Source organism: Heloderma suspectum, chromosome 2 (genome assembly GCF_057233095.1).
Source record: "Heloderma suspectum isolate Gila_16-S chromosome 2, 16-S_ref, whole genome shotgun sequence".
Classification (NCBI taxonomy): Eukaryota; Metazoa; Chordata; class Lepidosauria; order Squamata; family Helodermatidae; genus Heloderma; species Heloderma suspectum.
The window spans coordinates 307,428,758-307,434,757 of record NC_139459.1 but is presented as its reverse complement, the minus strand read 5'-3'; the positions used below and the strand labels follow the sequence as shown (position 1 = coordinate 307,434,757).

Sequence of the window (6,000 nt, the reverse complement as noted above, 5' to 3'; positions counted from 1 at the left end):
GGGGCTGATGGGGGCCGAAGATGGCACTGCAGGGCAGCAGTTCACTTCACGGCATGCCAACCTCTCAGTTAAAAACATGTTCAAAAAATTCTTAAGAAATAAAATTAAAATCAGATGGGGCAGGGAGCCTGGCAAAAACCAAGAGAGGTGTCTGTGGGCACACTGGTACCCATGGGTAGGGATGCTGGAGAAATTTGAGATGGATTAAAATGAGCTCGGATTTCTAAGAATCCAACCTGTGGAATCCGCTGCGGAGTGACCCCCTCAGGCCAGGTGGAGTCTGTGGACTTTTGGATTTTTTAAAAACTTTCCCAAAATTTACACATATTTATTTGTAGGAAAATACACAAGTTTCTGCTGAGGAAAAGTTGAATGGAAAGGGGGACAATATACTAAATGTTACATACTAAGGTAAATTATGTAAATTCTAATGAAACCTCTTATGTAACTATTTGCACATTTTTCCACATGACGGGGGAAAAAAAGTTCGCATCCGTCTGTGAGTGGATGACGGAACAAAAGGCGCCTGACAAGCAACAAAACACAATCGGAGCAGATCTTACCAAGTATATACATCCCCACCCATGGGCTCTGTGTTGGAGACCTCAGACATAGGTACTCTAAAAATATGAAATAATAATAAATTAGTACAAGAATAATTAGTACTATTTCACATATCCCACAATACCAGAATAGTGTTACTAATAGTGTTACTAATAGTGTTACTAATAGTGTTACTATTCAACCCCCCCCCCCCCCCGCTCCCAGTAGTATGTGTGGGGCATTATTGAGTCATTATTGAGCTTCGAAGGGCAGCAGAACTACACCTCTTGGACGTGCCCCCACTCCATATTTTCATAGTGAAAGGAATATTATGGAGGAAGTCCTATGCGCATAAACTCTCCATGCCACCATTAACCCTGCACAGTCAGGATTTCTGCTGGCACATTATGGCTGCATGCACATAGGACACCCTTGCTAACGTTTCGCTCACTGTGTGGATGTTGGGAGAAGAACCAAGAGGTGTGTGGACATTGGTGGGTGGCACTGGCAGTTGTGATACCACTGTCCCTCGTGCATTGACTATATGCGTAAAGGGGCCTTTTTCAGAGGCTTTCAATAAAGACAACAGAAGCCACATCAATCTTGGAGCAAGCTATCTGTGCACTTGGCAAGGTCAGGCCAAGAATCAACAACTATTCCTTTGCTAATATGGTATGGGGCACAATGTAGATTAGCTCGATGCAGTATTTTACATTAAAACAACAACAACAATCCGTTGGCATACTCTTATTGCATAACATTGCCCTTGGCATGGCAATTTCTGAGCTGATTATGTCAATGTAAAGGCAGCTATGTCGGGTGCTACAATGTGTTAAATGCTGGCTCCTTTAAGATCTTCTGATTTAGGTTCCTTTCCGGCCACTGTCAGCACCACAATATTTTAGTGCCCGTCAATCATTTTTCTTGCTGACATGACAGATTCCAAAGAATTGGGAACTCTGTGTTTTGGAGCAACATCAAAGAGAAGTCTAATCTACAGCTAGATAAAGCGACTGGTGTCGGACTTTGTTTATTGACAAACTGAACTTCAGCCAATGGGGCTAAATAGAGCCAGCATGGTGTAGTGGTGAGAGTGTTGGACTGGGAGCTGAGAGATCCAGGTTCTAGTCCCCACTCGTCCATGGAAGCTCACTGGGTGACTTTGGGCCAGTCACAAACTGTCAGCCCGACGTACCTCACAGGGTTGTTGTTGTGAGGATAAAATGGAAAGGAGGAGGAGGATCATGTAAGCCTCCTTGGGTTCCTTGCAAGAGGAAAAAAGGCAGGATATAAATGCAAATGCAAATGCAACCAATAGCCACCACATTCAAGAGACCTGGATCTGTAGGTAGCTCTGATAGCTCTGCTATCAACAAACTGTGCACGACCCTGACCATTTCTTTACAGCTCACCCTCTTAGCCTGGAACTGAAGTTACCACCTTATCATCAAAAATCACATTATTGCTACTACTATAAATACTGGGCAAACTCCAAAAGCATAGACATGTTAGTCTGTAACAACAAGAAGATCCAAAGGGCCAATGGAGGCATAACACTGGCTCCCTCTTGCCTGCAGTTAAAAGATCTGGAACCAGCATCTGGAATGTCTGCCCCTTTCCCTCTCAAGAATGAATTTCACCTCTTATGCTAACTGTTGTTAAGAGAAACATATTGGCTTTAACAAGAGTTGCTAGGGCTGGGCCCATGGAGCCTGTCCCTGAATCTATTCCCCCCCAGCCCTGGATCTATTCCCCGGCACCCTGAGTGCCGACTGGTGCCAATGGAAGCTCCCCCCCCCCAGCTTAATTGCCATGCAGGAGAAAAGGTTCAAGGGGGACTGCAGCTGGGGAAAGGAAAGGCTAACCCCTCTCCATAGGCTGCAACATTGTCTCTCCAATTCCCTGTGTGTGGCAATCACAGCTTAAAAAGAAATACTTTCATTCGGTGCCATCAAGAGTTTTTTTCCCTAAGCTTAGCTGCTATGCGAGGGGGGGTGATCACAGCTGGGGAGGGAAGGGCTAACTGCCCCCCCTCCCTGTGGCAATTAAGATTAGAGAAAGCTTTCCACCGATGCCAGTGGAAAGGCTGTGTGCCACATCTCTTAAGTGCCCAGTGACACCTGAGCCCAGAATCTAAACAGTACAAATGCAGTTTGAGATCCTGGATAAATGGGAACCCTGGTTCGGGTTAGTTCTGGTTAAGATTGGTCCTAACATTTCTGCAGTTAAGAAAAGAGTGGAGAATCTGCTTCAGAGAGAGGGCATAGGCAGGTAAGTAGGGAGGTGTATCAATGTTTGTGGCACATATTGCAGCACCCAGTGGTCTTGTTGAAAATGATGCTGGAGAAGGGAAGGAGTGCATGTTCCCAAGGCCAGTCCCCAGTCTCTTAACTGCAGTTCAGAGGGAGCCAGGGTCACATTTGCACCAGCCCACATTTCTGAGATGAAGGGCACAATGCGATGCATGTTGAGACAGAAAAAAAGTCCCACAACTCCCAGCATTCCCCAGCCAGCCATGTCTGGCTGGGGAATGCTGGGAGTTGTAGGACTTTTTTCTGTCTCAGCATGCATCGCATTGCACTCTAATTCACTCAGAACGTAAGCTTTTGTAGATTAAAAAAAAGTACCTAACTAGATAACAAATTGGACTATGGCAGATAAACTGTAAATAAACATGGGTTGAGACTGATGGAAGAAGAGAAAAGCCATATTTACAAGGTGATAACTGAAGATAAGAGGAATGAAAAATTGGAAGTGACAGATATACTAAAAGGTGGGGAGGGAGAGAAGAGAGCGAAGCTGTAATCTGAGCAAAACAGGGCACTCTTTCTTGGAATGGTAAAACTTTAATGACCTTTCTTTAGGATGCAGTGCCTTTGAGGAATTGCCAGCAATTACAGCTGGGCATGTGGCGGGGTTACGATGGATCAGCCAGGTGTTTTTCAAGCAACAGTGTAAGTATGACCTGGGAGTACCTTTGCAGTTCAACAAGACCGGAGAAAACCTCAATCCAGAGACCAAAGAGCACAGAGAGATGTCAATGACCTCAGTGCGGAAACCAACAGGCAAAGGCTATAAACCCTTGACTTGACAAATACGACCACGCTACAATGTTCCTGTTTTGCCAAGTTACAAAGAGAGCCACAAGGAAAAATGCAACTTTATGACTAACAGGAGTCTCAAGATCAGAATCCTTTATGCCAAATCACTCTCAAACTTGGTCACAGCCATCATTTCAAGGGAAGGGGAAATTCATGTTAAATCCCTGTACTTATTTACTTATTTTTTGATGTTTATATCCTGCCAACATGGGATATTGTAGCCAATGTTAGTCCTACTTAGAGCAGACCCTTTGAAATGAATGGGGCTGAAGTTAGACTAACATTGGATAAAACCCATGGGCTGAAAAAAACATATAGGGCAGTATCCAATACTGCCCTTGTGCTAGCGGGCTCTACCGTTAATGCAGTGGAAACCTAGCAGTTTCCAAAGCAATTGTAAACGCTCATTTCCAGAACAGCAGAGTTCAGCTTGCAGGAGAGAGCTCTGTTGATTTGTCCCGTTCTGTAAATGATCCGCTCGTTTCCAGGGTTCCTTTCAGAAGCACTAGTTCCTGTTGCAGTTGCGGTGGGTTCCGCGAGCACAACAGAACCAACGGAGGACACAGCAGCAGTGCTGGATATCACCCATAGGCTGTGACTGGACAGAAATTTTGCAACATTATCTTAAGATTCGGTAGCTGCTGAAAGACTTCTGCAGAAAACACCCATATGGCTCTAAAACAGGGGTAGGCAACTTGTGGCCCTCCGGATGTTTTGGCCCACAATTTCCATCATTCCTCACCATTGGCTATGCTGGCTAGGGCTGATGGGAGTTGCAGCCCAAAGCATTTGGAGGGCCACATGGCTTTACCCTGCTATAAAGGGTTGAGTGATAGGATACCTAACCTAAGATGCTTGCATATATTCAGGTGATACGGAGATCATGTCATACACAAAACAAGCTTAGCCACCACTGATGTTACACCGTCTCTGGTATTAAATCATGTCCACAACCCATGGCTAGGATTCCTGCTAGAGAGGTGGTTATAACTAGGATGGAGATGTGGAGTAAGAACTCTTCTAATGCTGAAGAAGGAATATATGGCCAATGAGGGCAAAAATACCAGTGGTTCTATTCCAATTTTGGCAATGCTACCTGACCACATTTATGGGGGCCTGAGCATCTTCCATGTTTACCTTGCTGACACCGCAGCTGATACCTCCTCCATGCTGGCCATCCAGCTCTACAAAGGATTCCAAATTCCTTGAGAAGATTATAAAAACCTGCAACCTAAATTATGGAAAACAAGTTACAGAACTTTGGCATTTCTCATAGAAGTTGGACTTCTTTTAAAAGTGGAATTTGAAGGAGACTGTGCATCAGCAATAGTTCCACAAATGCCTCCTTTCAGGCTGGGATCAAGAAGCTGGCTATCTGTCTTTCATTCTCTGAAATGAAGCCTTTAATTTGGAATCCTGTTTCTCTCTCTCCTTGGCTCCATCTGTGCAGTTTCCAGCAGCAACACAGGCAAGTGGCGCCTTTACAGGTGCATTCAAAGTTCAGACTCGCTCCAAAGAACAACTTTCAAATGAGAATTAAGTAGAACATTCTTTTCTGAGTAGTTAGAAATTGGCAATCAAGGCTGAATTTAGGAACAAAGATATTAAGCCTGCAGGATTTGGCAGAAGAAAGGAGTTTCTTTTTGGAGACCGAGATCGTTTTCCCATAACATTCAACAATTGTGCTTATCTATCCATGTAGATCAAGAGTGGCAATAATTAGGGATGGAGCCGGAATTTCTGAACTGCAGCAAGACTCTCCCTCCAACCTTGGTAAGTTCAAGGGTTCAGGAATTGTGTTCAATTTATCGCAGAGAGATGCAACAACTATAAAACTACAGATCTGGAAAAAGCAAAGCTCTAGAATCACATTTGCGAAGAAATGTGCATCGTTTGGGATCATCACCAGTCGATAACGTTTGTAACAGCCCCTCCCATTTCCAAGCACATTTGAGGATCTCCTTATAGACTCCTTTACAACCCCACTGAAATATAATCCTTCCACACTTGATCTCAAGCTTACTTTCAATTTTCTTTTGGTAGGAACAACCTTATAGAGGAGGGTGGTGTCACAGGAAGAGAAGGAGGAGGATTGCTGTTTAAGGGTCAATCTACATTAGCTTTCCCCAACCTGATGCCCTCCAGATATTTTGTGCCTCACACTCCTAATCTGGCACAAGGAGGGTCTCAGCCCCACACCCTAAAATATAGGTCCTACATAGAAGGGGGAACATGTAGTCTGGGTGCCATCAGTTGGCCATCACTGCTCTAGAGAAGTCCATGATGTTTACCCTTTCAAAACGGTGCTGATAACTCAAGAGATACTTGTATACGCAAGACTGCACAAGAAAAATAA

The 6,000-nt window shown here is 44.4% G+C and overlaps 1 protein-coding gene across 1 annotated transcript in view; it reads right to left on the bottom strand.

Annotated features, from left to right (window-relative positions):
* Positions 1 to 312: 312 nt before the first annotated feature.
* LSM3 (LSM3 homolog, U6 small nuclear RNA and mRNA degradation associated) overlaps positions 313 to 6,000 on the bottom strand; it is a 29,984-nt gene continuing 24,296 nt past the window's right edge. Inside the window, exon 6 of the transcript XR_014788546.1 lies at positions 313 to 620. The gene's annotated coding sequence lies outside the window, so the exon portion shown is untranslated. The remainder of the gene's footprint in view (positions 621 to 6,000) is intronic.